We start from the raw sequence: 21,170 nt of genomic DNA, 5'->3' as shown, positions 1-21,170 counted from the left end.
ATCTGATTTTTACATATGCAGTATACCCATGTTTAACGTTGATTCGTAGAGTTAACCATTGATTCATGGAGGTATGTGGTTGGTCGATGTTGTTGAATTCTTCAGTAACTTGTCACCACATTTTGCTGTGCCTACATCCCTTATTATTAGGTTGCAACTGTAGTATCATGGAACGAAACTTATTTTGTCAGATTAGAACTATTTATGTGTGCACGGCACGTTTAGCAATTCCCCCTTGCATGTATGTCTGTGGTTCCTATTTTTTATCTCACTCAATTTAATAAACCTAGCTCTTTTGGTATGTTCATTTATGAACACAACAAACCCGATGATCTTACTTGGCCTGTGTTTATCTACCTGCAGATCAACGGGTCTCTGACAAGCAGATCACGCCTTCGGTACTCTCCGAGCGCCTCAGGGTAACCTCCTCCCTCCCTCCTCCGGATCTCTTCTTCTTGCTTGCCTCCTTCCTTACTTCCCGTGACAACCGAGATCTCCGGACGGTAGGATATGTGTGTGATGCATCATGGCTCCTGGTGAAGTGTTCTGCTCTGAGAAAGAACAAGATCTCTGTTTTGGGGTCAGTCAGTCAGATTTTGCTTGGTGTGCCATGTTATAGCTAGGATGCAGAGTGCAGTGGTGATCATTCATGTCTGGTGTCACAGATATTTCATAATCTGATTTGGACATGCGCAGTGCTAATGCCTGATGGTGTTTTACATGATTCAACATCACCATCAATTTTTAGGGTTTCAGAGTTATTAAATGTTGTTTGGCGACTCTGCTAAACAATTCAGAGAGCACTACGCCATTCTTGGCTGTACACTTCAAATTTGTTAGATACTTTATTTGTATGTATGGTCATCTAGCTACACATGCATATATTGTTATGTTACGCAAATTGTATCATCTTGCCACTTAAGTCAGCCTTCCCTTTAAGCAGAGTGATGCCTTTCGATGTCACACAATAATGTTTGTTGCAAGAACATTCTGCTCTTAGTCTTCGTTTGTTTACAGAGATCCTGCTTATATATACTGATGATGAGTCTTGTTGAAACCTTACATATGTTGGTTCCTGCTTAATTGCTCCAATGGCACAAACTTGAGCTGCTAGCATAAAAAGTGTTGCAGGCGACAGACAGTGAGGAGCTACTGTCAACAACTTGAGCTACTGTCAAAAAATTCAGTTAGTTACAGTTAGCATCATGTAAGAAAATGGCCATAATGTGCCCTGATAATGATGTATTTTGTCATAAAAATATATAGTGGACTGCCATGATAATGACATGCTGCTAGTAGTTACTTCCATGAGTTGTTTTATATATCTTTAGCCACTGTTCATTAACAGCAAGTCAGTTTTGTTTATAGTTGAATTTGTGATGATGTTGTACTTGTGATGATGCTACTTGTGATCTTCTGAAAAGACCCATTGGCGACTTCATTACGCGGGGATAATGATTTTGCAGGTACCCCGAGAGGCCCTTGAGTTTGCCGGAATGTCGATTAACTTCCGTTTTGGCAAATTCGGGTACTCCATATGTCCTACAGCAAAGGTCATGCTGAAATTTTCCGTGAATTTTAGCATGACTTTGCTAAAAATAGGACATATGGGGTACTTGCGACTAATGCATGGGCCGGGGTATCTTAGTACTTAATTAAGTAGGATCAACTTCCCCGCCATTCTTGCTGCATTAAACCATAGGTGGCAATAGAGCCAAGTGATTAGGCCCAACTTAGAATTCTCCTTCCTTTTTCTTGATAGGGTATATTATTAGAAGATACCCATATATATCAATCAACCTAGAGTGCCTCGGCATCGATAAACCCTAAATGATGAAAACTTAACATAGGATTTAGGGTGCCTCGGCGTCGACAAACCCTAAATGATAAAACCTTGGCTTTTAGGGTGCCTCGGTGTCGATGAGAACCTAAATGATGTACGCTTAGGCTTTTAGGGTGCCTCGGCATCAACAAACCCTAAATGATAAAAGCTTAGCTTTTAGGATGCCTCGGTGTCGACAAACCCTAAATGATGAGACCATGATCTTGTCCTTGACAATAACCAACTTTTTGACCATACTTATTTCCTATTTAGAGCGAAACATGGCCCACAACGATGAGGCCGACGATTCGGGCGGCAAGCAATTCTGGGAGCTATCCCAGGAGATGGAGGAAGAACCTCACCGCTATGAGGACGCCGCGGAAGACACCGATCCTGACTACACAACCCCTAGTGGCGTCGGGGATGACACCAATGATGGTGCCGCCGAGGATGCCACCACTGATGATGGCGGCGCACGCACAGATGGCAGCCAACCGAAGAGGCAACGGAAGTACCGGCGCCCGAACGTGCTCGACACCGTCAAGGAGGAATTTAATGAAGTGAACTCCGACGGGAATCCAACGGCGCCCAAAGAATTAGTCAAGGGGTACTCGGTTCCCCTCGGGTGCATTCTCCGGAGCACCGTCTCGATCAACACTGAGAACCTAAGGCATAAGGACCAACGAAATTTGCGCAGCCTCCTCTTCATGAAGCTGCATGAATGATACAAGTTCCCCGCTGACTTTGCAAACACACGCCTCTCAGGGAATAAAGTGAACAGTGCCGCCCTCACGAGGATGAGCACGTCCCTGTCTACTTGGAGAAGCTCGGTGAAGAGAATGATTGAAAAAGGTGATAGTTATGAGAAGATTCAGGTGAAATATCCTTCGATCAGCGAAGATGAATACAAGGAGTTCAAGATCAAGTGCGAGGGCAGCGCAACCATGGAATCTAGTCAATGGGGGAAAGAAATGCGGGAGTTGAACTTAGGGGTCCACCAACTCGGTCCCGGCGGTTACAGAGTGGCGGAGGCTATATGGGACAAGGAGGACGCGGAGCATGCCGAGCAAGGCCTACCGCCCCGCTTCAAGAAATACCGTGACAAGCAGACCAGGAACTTTGTTAGGGCCCGGTACAAGGAGGACCCGGTAACAAAGGAGCTTACCACGGATCCGAAGACGAAGGCGCTTGAGCTTGTTTAGGTAAGGAATACACCCCCGCGTAATTAGCTCCATATGGTTGCATTCTAATTAATGAAGCCAAATTTCTAAATGGTTCACATTCCTTCCGGAGGAGACTGAAAGCAGTAGCGCGGGGTTGTCTCAGAGCTCCCCTGCTTGGGACAGCACTCTAAATAGGGCATTGAACGTAATGAAAAACAAGGATAAGCTCAGTATGCCGTCGTTAGCTGGTCGTGTGGCCGGCAAAGGCTTGTCCACAAAATGGTCGTCATACTATACCACTGGTGGGCGAAAGGAGAGAAAGACCAGCTCGGAAAGCCAGTCGCGCGAGGTTCAAGAACTCAAGGAACCAGTGGTGTGGATTCTGGAGATTATCCAAGAGCAAGTGCAACAACAACTGGGAACGACGCTCACCGCCATGGTGCCTACCTTGATTCAGGGGCTGACGACGTGGATTGCGGGCCGCCAACAGGGGCCGCCCCCGATTCCCAGCTTCACGGCCATCAACTCACACAACACGCAGGCGGCGCCATTGGTGTCTCCAACGGAGGCGGTATTCGTGTCTCTGGCACCGGCAAGGGCATTGGAGCTTAATGCACCCAGCGAGTGTACGCCGGCCGACACCTCGCCAACAAGCAGCCCCTCCGTACGTTGCACGCCCGCCGTTGGCAGTGCCTCGACATAAGCCAAGCTCAATGGCATCACGATAACTAAGCCTCTCGGCCGATGACTTCATCTCCTTGCCTTTGACTAGGCATCCACTACTAGGGAAAAGGCTAGAAGCAGTGCGGGTTTTAGGTGTATCAGTAGCGCAGGGAGTGGCGCTACTAATAAGGCGCTACAGCTAACACATAGCAGTAGCACTTGCTCACCGGCGCTACTGCTACACAAGTGTAGCAGCAGCGCGGTTAGTGGAAGCTCGCTACAGCTAGTAGCTCTAGCGCGCTTTGCCTTGATGCGCTACTGCTATCGCGGTGCTGCTGCTAACTTTTATACACTCGCTACTGCTAATTTAAGTAGTTTTTTGGGGTTTTTTCAGCATATTTGTTTTGTATTTGAACAGGCTTTATAGAAGAATCTTTAGCACATAGAAATGTCATCATGATACACATACAAATGCCTGCGAGACCACAAATGTAATCATAGCATATACATACAAATAGTCTCATCATAATCATCATCCAACACAAAGTGGCATCTTGTCATCATCTCGAAAATAGTGATACATGCAAGTCTCGAATACTTGCAACTACAACAACATTATCCATCTAAACAAAGGTATACGCAAGAACATATATCACTATGAGTGAGAGCGGAACTATGCAGTACATGAGGTGGCGGTTACGAGTCCTCTCTCGCGCTAGCGTGAACCTCAAGTAACTAGCTTCTCCTTCTTGTCTTCTTTTGAAGCCTTTATGGATGGCGCCCGTGAACCCATGCACTTGCGCCTGACACTCATGCCACTCATTGTACACCCCCGGAACATTCCCTTTGTACACGCCATAGCAATTCCATCTCGCCATCAAGAAACTAGGTACCTATTAGAGATGCATGTTCATGAAGAGGATGTACAATCATATATATGCAACAAAATATACTAGAGCAACACCGAAAAATAAAGGGTTAGCAACTCGATGCAACATACAGTACGCAAACTAACAAAGTAGTGTTACGCAAGTTCGGCAGGGACCGTGGACATCACAAAGTTTCATCGCTACAAAAAGTATACAAGTTCAACTGACACATATCATCATCATCGGCATCATAAATCACTAGAAGTTCCATCCTTCCATATCATCGAGGATGAACCCTAGCTTCTTGAATGGCGTGAGGTCTAGACGTTGCATGCCTATGCGAGTTCGGACGTCAGCTCGCAATATAGGGCCGTGGTGGCACATCCCCTTCTCATCGACGATTTCTTTCATGATGATCATCGCAATGTCGCTTTGGATGCGAAAGAAGTCATCTCTAAGTTTATAATCCGCTTCTCCATTAGATTCTACCCACTTGTGGATATGATCATCATTTCTGCTTCTCATGCGAAGCTTTTGGTGATCCGTGTTGAACTGAATCATGCGATGGACGATGTAGAATCCATCCTTCTTGCTTGGTTTTGGGACATGGATGCAGGAGAAGTTAGTTTTATGCGCGAAACCCATCTTCTTGTTCCTTTGTTTCCTGATCTGCACGTGGCCACCTCTAAAGCTGAAGCCTTGGAGAGCATCATCTAGAATATTCATTATGTGGGTGTAGTATTTTTTCTCGTACTCTCTGGAAGGGTCAAAATACACGGCGTGGGAGACTTGCGGGTAAAGAACGATAAGGACGGCGCGCCCGTTGCTGCAGGGAAAAGACACCCCAAATTATTCCCCATATGAGAGAGAAGGAATGATAGAAACGTACGAAAGGGTTGTCCGGAACTGACTTAGTTTGGATGATAAGGCACGAGGACAATTTCCCGGTCCTTATTCTGTACCATGAAGTTTTGGAGGTACTTCCTAGCAGTTTCATGCTCAAAGTCGCTGAGACTCAAGAAAGACTCGTTCATGTAGTGCGGATCCACCACACAGATTTGCGAGACTTCTTCACTCTTCATGACGGAGCTCATATGTAGCACAAAAAGGCGGACGATTGTAAAATCGAGCCGCCTTGTTAGAAACATCTCAAAGATATGGTCAAACCATAGGAAGAACACCTCCACGGGCCGTGTCTCGATGTAGCACTTCCCCTCAGGCACACGAGCCGCGTATGTCGGATATCCTGGATCCTTTGAGGCTAGTAGGCTTTTCTCAATAGACAACACATGGTCGTGCAGTCTCCTGAGATCCCCTGATAGTGCCTCCAGCGGTTTCGGCGGTAGCATCGTCTCGCCCGTGAGATGGAACATGACCGCACCTTTCACGGGTACACGCTCTTCAGAATGCATTGTCTGGCTGCTATGTGCTCTGGCTTGTTTGGAGGCAGTTATCTTCCCCGATCTCTTCCTCTCCTTTTTCTTGGGCACACCTTCCAGACCCTTCCTTAACCCCTGCCCCAGTGTTCTCGGGCTAAGTATTGTACGACCCTCGTGCCCGGCTAGTTGAGCCTGTGTTGAGGCGGCATCTTTAGGCGTGTCGTGTGAGGATTTCATGAAGAGAGACTTTTTGCAATCCCTGCTATGACCCTGCCCGGGCATATCATCCATATCCTCATTAGCAAGCTGATAGCCCGATTCGTCATATGGTTGACTCATCATATCTATGTCACAGTCATATGCGTTTGTATTGAGGAAATCCATAGGGTCGACCTCCGTCTCATCATCCATTCTCTGTTCTATACGAGAAATTACATCAGCCAGTACTATTGCACCCCCTTCATCATGTTGTCCGCCGCTCTCACCCGGCACTACAGGAGCTGGTAATTGCGTAGGCGGGGTGGTGGTCTCCGCACATGCTTGTTGATGTGCGGTTATTGGTGTGCTCTCGGCCGGCTCCATACGAATAAGATTCTTCGGCCATAGCAGCACCCAACCCTTGCAGCTTCCAATCCGCGGCGGGGTCTTGTCGTCCGCTCGATATGCCAACTCGTATGTGCCAGCACTCGATATGAATAATGAGAAATGACATAAAAAGAAATCTATGTGCCAGCACTCGATATGCCAACTATGTAGCACAAATCATGCCTTTATTCACGGGAAATTTTGGCATGACCTTTGCTAAAAAATGGACATATCGAGTGCCTGAAATTCACCGGAATGGAAATGAATCAACATTCCGGCGTAACATAGGCCACTTGGATCATTTTCCAGACATGACATATCCACATATCACATGTCCAGTTCAAATTTGCATATAAATTTAGCTAATTTTGAATCCTAGCTAAATTCGTAACTAAATAGATAACCTAATTAACATACTTCCATAACTAAAACCTAAGTAAATTAACCGAAGAACCCTAGCAGAGAGAGAGGGGGGTTACAGAGGGTGCAGGGGCGAGGAGGCAGACCCGACGACGGGCGAGGTTCGGAGGGGAGGAAGTAGAGGAGGGAGGCGAGGGCCGACGGGTCGGGGGCGAGCGCCTGGGTCGGGGGCGAGCACCGGCTCCAGGGTCGGGGGAGAGGGCCGGGTCGGGGGCGAGCACCAGGGTCGGGGTCGGGGGCGAGGGCCGGGTCGGGGGCGAGCGCCGGGGTCAGGGGCGAGCGCCAGCGCCGTGGTCGGGGGCGAGCGACGGGGGAAGAGAGAATGGGGATTTGCGCGGAAAAGGCGGGATGAAGCAGGGATAGTGAGAATTTTGGGTTAAGTGGACGTAGCAGCAGCGCGTTTGGACAAAAGGCGCTGCTACTACCTTCAGTAGTTGTAGCGGTTTATACGAAATGCGCTACTACTACCTTCAGTAGGTGTAGCGGTTTATACGAAATGCGCTACTACTACTGCCAGTTTTCCTTTTTCTTTTCCTTTATTTTCTCCCACTTTTATTTCCCGAGAGCAGTGAACGAAGGGAGGGCGATATATATTGCATCATTTGACGGTTAAATATGTATGCAAAAGAGGAACATATATATTACATCATTGGACCCATGCATAATAATGGCTAAGTGTGTATACAAAATAGGAACATATATACATATATATATATATATATATATATATATATATATATATATATATATATATAACATCATTTGACCGATAACATACGGTTCCTCAGCGCTGACATTTTCGTTTTTGAGTCAGCTTCTTTCCTTTCTTGTTCTTCGAAGAATAATTGAGCCCCTCATTGTGACTTTGCCTTTTCCATGGAGTATGATTTTTCTTAGGTAATGTAGTATTGATTCTTCTTTTGACGTATACTTCATCATCATCGTCATCTTCCCTCATTGGGTTGCCGTACTGATCATAGTCTTCCTCGTTGGCGACTCCATCCATTCCAATGATGTTCCTTTTGCCTCTCCTCACGATAACACGACTGGGATTGCATGGGTCAGTTATGAAGAAGCATTGTGTCATGTGCTTAGCGTGTACCCATGGCTTGTTTTTTGCGATAGCGTTCACGGTAGCGCTCTTGGCGTCGGGTATACTCATGGTAGTGAAAATCCGGTTTTCTCTTTCAACATTCTTTGCCCATCTGACACGGAACATCGTCGTGTTGTGCAGTCCAGAGTAGTCTTCGGAGCTGCTTCACACTGATCGACTTTAAAGAGATGACGTCAAAAAAGTTACAGAGACCAATAAGCGTGTCACGGACGTGCTTGTCCATTATCACATGATAGTCATGAGACTTCATCCTGCTGAACCTTTTCTTGTCCGTGTCTAGATATCTGCTTATCTTGCCAAAGTAACCGGAACTAACTTTGACTCCGATAAGGCACTTACAGAATTGATTGATCTCAGCCTGACTTAAGGTGAAGCAAGAAGGGGGGCAATAATCCTCTTTCTTTATTTTCTTGCCCTTCTTCTCCTGTGCCTCTGTCTCCGTCTCTGTCTCGTCTGACATTTTACGGGGCGGCATGTGCAGATCTTCCCTGATTTTGAAATCTCGCAAGTCTTTTCTTGCCTTCGACCCATCCTTGGTCTTATCCGGCATGTTCATCAGTGTTGCGAGCAAGCTCTCAAGGACATTCTTACATATATGCATTTGATCAAGGCAATGAGGTTTATCGAGTTTGTGCGAGTACTCCAAGTCCTAGAACACAGACCTCGTCCTCCATACCTTCAGCAGCGGATCCGGCGCCTTTCTCATCGTCTTTCCCGGCGCGGGGCACTCCTTCCAGTTTTTCAACAGCTCATCGATTTCGGCACCGCTCCACTTACGTGGAGGACCTCGATGCTCAGCGTGACCATCGAATAGATCTTCACGGTTTCTCCAAGGGTCGTCCTGTTCAATCCATCTTCGATGCCCCATGTACACGATTTTCCCAGACCCGCCATCTTTCCTTGACGTTAGCTGTTGAGACGTCATATCATCCATGCACCGCGTGCATCCGCAATATCCATGGCACACCTGGCCTGCCACATATCCGTAACCGAGATAGTCCTGCACTGTCATGATCATCACGGCTCTCATGTTGAAATACTCGCCTTTGCTGGCGTCCTATGTCTTGGCAGGTGTTTTCCATAACGTGTCTAACTCCTCTTGAAGTAGCCCTAGATACAAATTAATATTATTTACTAGTTGTTTCGGCCCTTGAATAAGCATGCTCATGTGAATGTACTTTGATTTCATGCACAACCAGGGGGAGGTTGTACATCCATACAAACACGGGCCATGTGCTATGGTTGGTGTTCTGGTTGCCAAACGGATTCCTGCCATCGGTACACGCACTGAGCACGATGTTCCTTGCATATAATTCAAAATACCGATAGAAGCTGTTCAATGCTCTCCACTTGCTTCCATCCTTCACGTGCCTCAGCTTTGGATCATCTCCATCGCCAGGCTTCTTCCTCTCCGCATGCCAGCGCATTAGCTTTGCTTCCTTGGGATCTACAAAATACCTCTGGAGACGGGGAGTGATCGGTAAGTACCATACAACTTTCTGGGACATTTCTTCCTGGCCTTCTTGTATCGAGAAGCATTGCACACCGGACAGCTTGTTTTTTCCACATGCTCCTTCCGATAAATTATGCAATCGTTGATGCATGCATGGTATCTAACGTGTGGTAGATCAAGAGGGCACACGATCTTCTTGGCCTCATCAACACTAGTAGGACATAGATTACCCGCGGGAAGAACATCCTTTAGGTACTTGAGATGCTCATCGAGGCTAGTGTCGGTCCATTTGTTTTTAGCCTTCGTCTTCAGGAGTTGGAGCGTGAAACTCAAGTGGGTCACCTCAGGATTGCAACCATCATACAGTGGAGTGTTCGAGTCTACCACCAGTTGCTCCAGCTTAGCCTCCTCTCTAGAAGCAGCTCTCTCAGTACTCGTCTCCTTGCGAAGCAATGCTTGAACATGAGGGTCCCGCATGATTGAACTTAGTACCGACGAACTCTGCTGTGTGGAGTCCATGTCGTTCTCTCCGCCGCCATGTCCGACCGCTTCTCCTCCGCCATGTCCAACCCCTTCTCCGCCGCCATGTCCGGCGTCTTCCCCGCCACCATTATCGATCATCTCTTCGTCTTGCCCCGTGTCATCATTGCCTGCCCCGTCGGCATCCTCAACATTGTCATCCTCATCTTCAGTTATCCATCGAGTATAGCCATCCAGGAAACCAGTCATGAGCAGGTGCGCCTCGACACGACCATCGTCATAGTGGTCGACCCAAACTATTCCTTCGCATTTTCGACACAGACACAAAACCTCTGTCAGGTTATATTCTTTCATGTCCTGCACCACCGACCACAACCACCTGTTCACCATCGTTCCACTAACCATCATGAACGTCTGCACGGTAATAATAAAACAAATTGATTATAAAAATGCGTGCATGCATCAAAGTCATACAAAAATTCTGCATGACCTTCCCTAAAAATAGGACATATATGGATCTAGAGTTTGCCCGGAATTCGCCGAAACGGAAATAAATCGACATTTCGGCAAAACATAGGCAACTCAAAAGCACAATTTCGCCTCAACTCATGCCACACACACAATTTCCACAAACATATCACACACACATAAACATATTTCCATTTTGCAAAAGCATGAATTTTTCATCACCTCTATCTCGAGATCGAGCACACGGTGGAGATGATGTTGTAGGGGGATCAAAAGTGCACAAAGCTCTTCTTGACAAAGATAGATCTAGTTAGGGGGCAAATAGGTCACATAACTAAATCCTACATCTATCTAGCTACCTAATTTGGGAGGATACAACTTCAACTAGTGGAGGGGAAGCAACAAAGAGAAAGGAGATGCATTAATGGAGGTGGTGTAGTTAGGTAGGAGTAATGAAGAGAGAGAAAGGGAGATAAAAGAGAGAGAGTAATGGGGGAGAAGTATTGAGGAAGAAGAAGAGTGAGAGTGGGAGGTAGGGGAAAGGGAAGAGAGGAGGGGGAGGGGGGACGGTGGGGAAAAGGTGGTGGGTTGGTGCGGATTAGCAGTAGCACGGGATGTAAAACGCGCTGCTGATAAGAAAGTAGCAGCAGCGCGCTTTCGGCAGAAGCGCTACTCCTAAGTGGGATAAAAAGTGTGTCCAATTTTAAAATTAGCAGCAGCGATCTCAGAAAAACTGCGCTAGTAATACTGCTTTAGCAGTGACGCGCCTAACGGAACCACGCTGTTGCTAAATGGAGTTGGGGGTTCACTGTCGGTCGATATTTGTAGTAGCGCGGGTTACATAGACCGCGCTACTGCTAAACACTTGTCAGTAGCGGGTTTTCCACACCCGCGCTGCTGCTAATTAGCAGCAGCGCTCCTTTTTGAGCCGCGCTGCTGCTAAGATTCTGTGTATAGGGTTTTCCCTAGTAGTGATCCCTGACGCCCTACATGTTTTCGCAGGGCACCGCCGACGTTCCATGCACTCTCCTGCACTTCATAGGTGGCGAGTTGATCGATGTCGCCAAGGGTAGAATCATTCAGCCGGGCAACCCCGTGTTCCACGGTAATCCGATGCCACCCATAGTGTATAGGGTTGAACTGGTTCGGGTGCTGCCAGGCTGCGACGAGTTGTTACCTCCGATTCGACCCGCTGGGGCCGACAAATATGATCAGATGGCCCTCAGCGCCTGCGTAAGCTGGCCCCTGCTTTGGCAAAAGAGCCAGATTCATTTGGGGGCGGGGGATAACACCCCACAGAGAAGACCGCCAGTCGTGCCGGCACCAAGCCATGGCAAGAACGCCGCAACGCTACCGGACATGCCGGACATCCCTATGGCACAGGATCCGGACATGCATATGGCAAAGGATCCGGACGACGACGACGGTACATTTCCAATGTCGATAAGTACTTTGCCGAACATTTGTACGGTGACAAATTCTACGGGCCTCCTTCTCAAGAACCCAACCCTAAAAAAGACGACCGCGATCTAGCTGGTACCGCGGAGAAACCTAACTGCAATAGGCATCGTCTGGTGTTCAGTTCTCAGGAGACGCCTCCAGCTTCTGCCTTCACCGAGCCTCAGATAGCGGAGGTGCGAAATATTATCAGCCCCAACACGCTCAAGAAGGTGGTGTGTGAGGAGAACTCGATCCCATTACAGCAGATCAAGAAGAAGGGACGGAAACGAAAGACTAACACGGGCGCCGATGCGAGCCAGCCAACACCGAGTATGATCCGTGCTCAGGACGGGCCACCTTCACCTAAGGATATCTCGAGGAAGGTGCATGTGGCAGGTAGGGAGAGGCTACCGACAAATATGCTCAATGCTGCAACCGGTGCTATGCGGAGTCTGCATGACAGTGTTCTTTCTTTGGAGAAGCGGCGTCTCTCCCAGAATGATGTGGCATACCCGATTTTTGTGGCCAAGGTGCCAGAGGGCAAGGGCTTTGTGGATAGCGCCATCGGGGGTACGATCGTCCTGCGGTTTGATGACATCTTTGCTATGTTTAACCTTCATCCGCTGCATTACACCTTCATTCGGCTGTTTTCGCTGAGTATGGAGATGCGAATCATTCGAGATAAGACCCCGGACATCGTGATAGTCGACCCCTTCTACATGCGTGCCAAGATCTTGGGCAGTGCTGGGGACCGTCAAGTCGTGAGTTCACACCTCGAAGGCGTCATTCTGGCAAACCCGGATAAGGATAACTTCCTCGTGCCTTACTTTCCCGAGTAAGTCATCACCTCACTGCCCCGTAACATCTGATTTCTTAGATTTCGATCGTTTTTTTCTAACATTCCGTGTTTTGTGCAGTGACACACATTGCACACTCATCCTCTTAAGCCCAAAATATTCCTTGGCCACGTATTTTGACCCGGACCGTGAGTCGAAGATAAACTACACAAATATGAAGAAAGTTCTTGATGATGCTCTCCCCGGTTACGCCAGATCTAGAGGCACCTTCAAGAGGCCAATTCATAGGTACGGCAAGCATGTGTTCACCCACAATACGACCTTCCCCTGCGTCAAGCAGCCGCCTAGCAGTCAGAAGGATGCCTACTACGCCCTCCATCACATGCGGGCGATCGTACGGGACCATAATCACCTTCTGCTACTAGATAATCTCAAAGATTGGGCCACTATCGTGTCGGTAATCCAGGACGCGGACATCCGACAAGAATTCTTTCGCATCCAATCGGAGTTTGCAGGAATCATCCATCAAGATGTCCTTCATACCTCGGGGCAGTTCTACCTTAGATCTCAACCGTCCAACAGTGAGATTGAAACAACGCTACAAATGCAGGCTGACAACGCCCGCGATTTCATGACCATCACGAAAGACAGCGGCTTCATCCACGCTCTGGTCCCTTGAATCGATCAAGTCGAAAGTAGTCATGCTATCTGAAATGTAGATTGGCTCATGTTGTAATATTAAACTTTAATGAACTTTTATGTCTCTTTGGTTTGGACAGTCGTTTAACTTGTATGTAATCGATGCTATTTATTAGTAGGACCATGAATCGTGTTGTTATAGTTGTAATACTAAACTTTAATGAACTTGTATATCTCTGTGAATTGCTACTAATGTTTTGTTTGGCTAGTTCATAGAGATGTCGTCGTATGTCGTGTACAATGGTAAGGTTCCCGGAGTCTACAACGACTGGGAGGAGTGTCGGAGACAGGTTCACCATTTCAGCGGCAACAGTTACAAAGGGTACACCACTAGGGTGGAGGCCGAAGTTAGATACGCGCGGTATCTAGCGGGAGAGAGGAGGGAGCATTGGAGGAACCGGGTGAAGACCAGTTTCATCGCGATTATGCTCATCGTGATGACCGCAGCTCTCTTCTATGTGATGGTAGTTTAGATGATCCATATCGACTTGTAATGTGAAGACAAACTCGCTACTCGCGGTTTCGAGACTTGTAATGGTATAACTTTGTTCGGTATTTGAAATTCGGAGACTAATATGATGAATTGTATTCGATAAATCTGCTATTTATATGTTCTGATCTCTATATTATGTGCAGTAACATGTTTTGTAACCTGTGCAAATATCAGAAAAGAAAACAAAATAATCCCTAATATTCATACTAATGGCGCACCACTCAGCACACTCATGGTGCACTGCAGAAAGGACACTAATGGCGCACCACACCCTAGTGCGCCATTAGTATGCCAAAGCACATGGGTACATATGGCCCCCTGGGAGGCATACTAATGGCGCACTGTGGGCTATACTAATGGCGCACTACGTGGTGCACCATTAGTATATCAGATACTAATGGGCACCAGGGGTGCGCCATTAGTATTTAATTCTAATGGCATGGTGCTAGTGGCGCACCAGTGGTGCGCCATTAGTAGGCAAAACTGGTGCGCCACTAGCAGGCCTTTTCCTAGTAGTGTCCCCGTCGTCCTCCACAGGTGTTGCTACAACTGTGGGGAGGAGGGTCACATCTCGGCCAAGTGTTGGAATCCCACCAAGTGCGTTCACTGCAATGGGAGCGACCACAATGCTCGGGAGTGCTCCAGGCCTAGGAGTGCTCCGCCGGTGGCTGCGGAGGCGTGCCCTCCTCTACCGGTGCGCCGGGTCGTGCCTCCCGCGGGTTCTGGCCGCTCGTCGTCCGGTCTGCGGCCTCCCCCGCCGGGGCCGCCTTGCCTGGGGCGCTCCGCCTGGTCCGGCCTTGGAGCGCGGTGGTGCGTTCAGGGTCAGCGGCTGCTGTGGGCGAGCCAGGGTTCTCCGTCCCGTTCGACCGCCCGCTGTAGTCCGGCAGGCCATCTCGTTCGGTGCCAGCACCGCCTTTGGTGGAAAGGTTCTTCCTTGAGGCCTCGGAGGAGCTGTCCCGCATGGAGGAAAATCTCGGGCGCGTGGTGGTGGTCATGGTCACCGGTGAGAGGCCGGCGGTCGACTTGGCATTGGCTGCGGTGGCTTTGCACGCAGTCTGGGATCAGCCTAGCGGACATGTCAATTCGCCCTTTCTTCCCAGAGGGTTTCCTGGTGATTTGCAAGCACCCATTCGTGAGGTAGTTGATGGTGGAGCGTGGGGAGGCCTCTGCCCCGGGGTTCTCTCTCTCTCACTGCGGCCCTGTCTCCGGCAGGGACAGGCCATAGGCACAGCCATGCCCGTCCTGGTGCCCCTTGAGCTGCGGGGTGTTCCTGCGCATGCTTGGACGAGGCGGACAGCTGAGGTAATTTTGCGGGGCCTGGGGTTCGTGCATCAGGTTGCGGGCAGGACGGCGAACAGATTCGACATGTCGGGGTTCCGTGTGTGACTTCACACGGATGATCCGGCAAGGATTCCTGGCTCCCAATTGCTGTTCATTGAGGAGCCGAGAGAGGCTCGTGTGGAGGGGGGGCCTGCAGCGCTGTGGTATCCAGTCACCATCACCGTTCTTGGTGCTCAAGTTATGGTGGCCGACATGGATGCGCCATCACCGCCGGTGCCTCCGCCGCCATCAGATGAGGCTGGGGGTGCTGAGGATCGCGCCCCGGTGGATGGGGCTATGCCGGGCTCTCGAGAAGCTGGTGCTTGGTCGGGTGGGCATGGCGGCTCATCTAGTTCGTCGGTGGGGTCGTCGGCGCCGCCGCCGGTGACGAAGAGGGGTTGCTTGCTGGCGGACCGGGCGGTGGTCGGGCCTTCCAACTGCTTGACTGAGGTCAGGCATTCCTCCTTTGCAGGGGAGGCAGGTTCACTTTTGACCGCTCAGAGACGGCTGGGCCAGCCCAATCAGGTGCGTTAGAGGTCCTCTGGTGGGGGTGCATTTTGACCGGTACCGTAGGGGATCCTAGGGGCTCGCCCGCTTTGGTGAACCTCCCAAGGCTAGCGCGTGCGGATGAAGCCTGTCTGTTGGATGGGAGCCCAAGGATGGGCATGGAGGCTTGCATGCGGATGGTGATGTTTCCTTGTCATTAGGCGGCCCGGCCAACGAGGAGCCAATGGCGAGCAAGGACGGGGACCCAAGGTTAGGGGGGGCCACACATGCAGTGATCAGGTTCTGGGTGAGGAGTTTGATCTGTCCCCCACTGCGGCATCTCGGCAGGGCGTGGGGATCGAGGGCGATCCGGTACAACAGTTGGTGGAGAACGAGGCTGATTCACCTGTGGGTGGTGGGCCAGCGCAGGCGCAGGCGCAGGTGCACATGGAAGGCACCTTCCTAGTCAGTCTCTTAGTGGATCCCGAGGATGCCACTTGTGCTTCCGCAACGGGTGGGGAGCCATGCAGCCCATGCAGCCCATGCATGGGCGGTGAGGTGCACTCGCCACGTACTCCTGTAGCGATGCAGGACAGGGTGGACACTTTGTGCGCGGATTTGAGGCGCAATTTGACGCCACTTTTGACCGTCATTCCCAGCCATGGTGCTGCTGCTGATAAGAGGAGGCCTAGGCAAAAGAGGCAGTCAGTGTCCAACCCGAGGAGGAGCATCCGTTTGGCCAGGAAGGGGCAGGGCTCTAAGGCGTCCAAGCAACAAAACGTTCTGATTCGGAGGCTCTGTCTTGCAAATGAAGGCGAAGTAATCAGCGACTCTGCATTACAGGCATACGCGCAACTGTTTGAGCGACCATTAACTGACACCCACATTACGGCGATGCTTGCTCTTTTCGTTTGGCAGCCGTCTGTCTTGCCGGGATTCGAAGGAGAGCCCGTCGTGGCTGACTCGCACTAGGGTGCGGTGTTGGTGGCTCGGTGGGTTAGCACCATGAATTGTATGCCTTTCAAAACACTTGTGTGGAACATGTAGGGGCTCAATTGCCCGACACGTAGGAATGTGGTAGCTCAGGTGGTGGCCACGGCAAACCCAAGTGAGGTGTGCCTGCAAGAAACTAAAATGGAGGTTGTAACTCTTGATGTAGTTCGTCATTGCCTTGGCTATAAATTTGGTAACTTCTTTTACTTGCCGGCGAATGGTGCACGAGGTGGAATCCTGTTAGCTTGAGATGAGTCGGTAGTGCGCCTGTCCAACCCGCACTACATGGAATACACCCTAACGGCCCCGATTATGCCGGCAGAGGGCCCGTAGTGGTGGTTGACGGGTGTATACGGGCCGCAGCTCGACCAGGAGAAGCTGCTTTTCCTGCGAGAGTTGGAAGAGATTCATGAGCTCCATGTTGGACCATGGATGGTTGCGAGTGATTTCAACCTGTTAGTGAACCCTGAGGACAAGAGCAACAACAAGATAAACCACAGAATGATGGGCAAGTTTCGCTCTAAGCTGAACTCGCTTGAGTTGAAGGAGGTTTATTTGAATGGACGTCGTTACACTTGGTCTAATGGGAGAGTGAACGTAACACTCGAGAAGGTGGACCATGTTTTCTATACTGCGTCGTGGGAAGAGCTACACCCGACTTGTTTCCTTAGCGCGGTGGGATCGGCTATCTCAGATCACTGTCCATTATTGCTCGATGTGAAAACGGACCTGTGCATGGGCTCACGCTTTAAGTTTGAGGCGTTCTGGACAAAGGCAGAAGGGTTCTTGGATATCGTAGCTGAGGCCTGGGCCTCAGTTCCTCGTGAGGATAATCCTTTTAAGACTTTGGATATGAGATTGAGAGCCACGGCAAAAAGCTTAAAGCGATGGAGTGATCAGTGGATCGGTAATGTAAACCTTCAAATCACGATCGCGCTAGAAGTGATTCAGCGGTTGGGCAAGGCAATGGACACAAGAGCTCTGTCTGAGCTGGAGCAGGAGCTACGGAGATTACTGAAACAGAAGTTGTTGGGGTTATGCTCGCTCGAACGGACCATCGCAAGGCAGCGATCTAGGATCCTTTTCCTACGGGAAGGGAGGGTAGCACGGGGTTGTTCCACCAGTCAGTGTGTCACCGACAGAGGCGGAACATGATCACCTTGTTGTCCGATGGAGCTTCAGTGGCCACAAACCAAGAGGAGATTGCAAGCATGGTAGATGGGTACTACAAGAATCTGTTTGGGACTGCTCAGCAATGATTGACCTCTATCAACATAGAGACACTTCAGCTACCTCGCTTGGACATGCTGGGCCTTGACATTGCCTTCACAGAGGAGGAGGTGCAGAGGATTGTTAATGCAATGCTTATGGACAAGGCACCCAGCCCGGATGGATTCACGGGTCGTTTTTATGCTACATGATGGGAGATCAGTAAAGACAACATCATGGTCGCGCTTTCCTCTTTCTTTCATGTGATATGAGAGGGTTGCACGCTATCAATAAGGCAATTGTGTCCCTGCTGCCAAAGGTGGATGGGGCAAGCGACATGAAGGATTTCAGGCCTATGAGCCTAGTTCATGATGTGATCAAGATCATTGACCTTGGAGCTTCCAGGGCTGGTTGGCGAGCATCAGTCTGCATTTGTCAGGGGACGTTCCATTCATGACAACTTCATGTTAGTGCAAAGTACAACAAGGAGACTGCACGCGCTTAAACTGCCAGCCATCATGCTCAAGCTGGACATCTCAAAGGCGTTTGATTCAGTTCAGTGGCCATTCTTGGTGGAAGTGATGAGGTCCATGGGTTTTAGCACTAGGTGGATCGACTGGATCTGCGGATTACTTGCAACATCGTCAACGAGGATCATGGTTAATGTTGTGCCGGGAGAGCCTATTTACAACTGCCAGGGCCTGCGGTACGGACACTACTAGAGAAAAGCTTACCAGTAGCGTTTGTTTTTGTGCTACCAGTAGCGCCGGTACCAGCGCTACTGCTACGGTGCTACAGCTATTTTGTAGCAGTAGCGCGTTTCTAGACCTGCGCTACTGGTAAGTTCAACTACTAGTAGCGCGTTTTTTAGGCCAGCGCTACTGCTAACATTTATGTTTTCTTTTTAATATTTTGGCGTTGTACATGTTTAAACAGATATATCTTTTATACAATAACAACTCATCATGAACTAGTCTATTTAAATAGCATATTCATTACCAGTAGTCATCACCACCAAACAATGTTCGTCAATGAGACATCATATATATAACAAGTTGGTCACTAGTCATAATCACAACTCCTCATCCACCTCATCAACTCTAACACACTATAGCACATAATAACACATTCTACCTAGGACCTACTCCTCTCATAGGACCTACTCTACCCTCTCTTAGGTAAAATATCATAAAACAAGATAGGCATTGACTCTTCATTAAGGAAACTGAACTCTCCATAATGGAGAACGGAGATCATCCTGTCTCCAAGTCTTGGCATACGCACAATGTTGCTTCCAAGTAGCTCTCTACGATGGTTGAAACACTTTTTTCCAACCATTTATTATCATGGCTTCCTCGCTTTTAGAAATCTGTTATGGACAGGAGTGATGTGGATACTGTGGCTGACCTGGCCGTGGTGGCCGTAAGCTCATAACTTCAACGCGACCTCTTGGCAACATCAGATGAGGCACACAATCCATCGGGATTTTCTGTTCAAAAACATAGTAATAACTTTGTAGTTAGCAATGTAGTTAGCAATGTTCAAAGATGCACGAATGTCGTAATAGTAGAAAATCTTACCATGATATCTTCATTGATGTTACTGTAGCACACCGCGTGAACTAGTGGCACACATGGACCGTAATTTTGAGGAATTCGATAATAGCTATTGTAATTCTCAAGATCAGTAAAAAAAGTGATAAGACCATCTTTCTCCTTATAAGTTAATTGTGCTTCATCATTGTAGTAGTAGGTTCTGTCTACCATCTTCCGTACATTTTTTGAAGAATGAAAATAAGCTGTCAATGGAAATAAGCTGTCAAATATTTTGAAATTAACAATATAAATTACTTAGTAAATATGTTTAAGAAACTCACACAGCGGTAGAACTGGAAGCGTTTCAACAAGGACCCAAATGGTCCTATCATTTTTGTCGATGTCAGGATCACCAAGATTGAAGGTGAGAAGCATACCCTCATGAAAATCATACGCCTTGGAAAGGGCTTCCCAATTCGGGCAACCAAAATTGGATGAGTTCACAGAATTGTATAGTTTTACAGCAAAATCATAACCATGATGGGTCCTTAGTTGAATTATCTTTGTCTCCGTGCTTTCATGATCTTCAAAACCCATCTTCTCTAAGACATAGCGTCTTGCATGGCATGGGATAAGCTAGTCGAATTGTAAACGACGGAAATTACACGTTGAAGAAGCACAGAGGTCATGCAAAAATAACATAAAAAACTTGTCATCGTTGCGTACCGTATCAACATCGAAGGTCTCTTGGATCTTGATGCTGAAGCGCCGACCTTCTACCATGTGAGGCATGTCGCACATACCGTATTTATCTTCGCAGTAATCGCACATAGCGAATTCCCTTTCATCTTCAGACATTTCCTAATAGGTAATTAATAATCCATCATGAATACATATGTAGTAGTTTGTAGCACAAACCACACTCATCTTTTGCATTCAATAAGAAAATAACTAATAGGTAATTAATAATCCATCATCGAATACATATATAGTAGTTTGTAGCAATGATCATCATATAATAAGACTAATACATCTCGAATAATAGCTCCTCTAGGTTCAGTGGGCCGCTGTGGACACCCAAAGAGAAGGAACCATCACCGGATCATAGCTCCGGTCAGATCCCCAAATAATCTGCCAGGTATTGGAGAACCGGCCGTTCGCCAATGCAACCAAGTAGCGCTGGGCGTGCGCGTTCTCCTCCGTGACACGGTGTTGAACCACCTGCATGGGAGACTGAAGCCTCTCCACCAATGCAGGCCCATGTGACCGCCACCAAAGAAGCTCTGGCTCGACGACGGGCTGGATCCTCACTAAGCTGCTCTCACCAGAAGGTAGCACAACCCAGTACCAGCCAGGCGGAGCCCAGTCCCGGACATGGCCCCTCGGCTCAAGCAGGATTCCTCCGCCGAGTCGACGACGAGGATGCGGGATAGGCATCATCGACGTTGAGAACAAAATGCATAATTATGAAAACAAAATTAATAAACACTTAGCAAAATTTGACATGACCTTTGCTAAAAATAGGACCAATATCGAGCGCCTGAAATTTGCCAGAACGTAAACGAATCGACATTTCTGGCAAAATATAGGCCACTCGGAAAAATATGACATTGTCCAAAATGTGACATGTTCAAAATATGACATGTCCACTGCAAATTTGTATAAAGCAGAAAAAATTGCTTTAACTAAAAAAATAACAACAATTGGTTTAACTTAAAAAATACCTAGAATTCTGTTAACTACACCTAAAACAACTAAAACACCTAAAATTCTGTTAACCAC

The 21,170-nt window shown here is 48.4% G+C and overlaps 1 pseudogene; it reads left to right on the top strand.

Annotated features, from left to right (window-relative positions):
• Window positions 1-3,193: 3,193 nt before the first annotated feature.
• LOC119350615 lies at window positions 3,194-13,513 on the top strand (annotated as a pseudogene).
• Window positions 13,514-21,170: the final 7,657 nt, after the last annotated feature.

Source organism: Triticum dicoccoides, chromosome 1B (genome assembly GCF_002162155.2).
Source record: "Triticum dicoccoides isolate Atlit2015 ecotype Zavitan chromosome 1B, WEW_v2.0, whole genome shotgun sequence".
In the NCBI taxonomy this organism is placed as follows: domain Eukaryota; kingdom Viridiplantae; phylum Streptophyta; class Magnoliopsida; order Poales; family Poaceae; genus Triticum; species Triticum dicoccoides.
The sequence above is the reverse complement of the archived record's forward strand: the minus strand, read 5'-3'. Positions and strand labels throughout refer to the sequence as shown.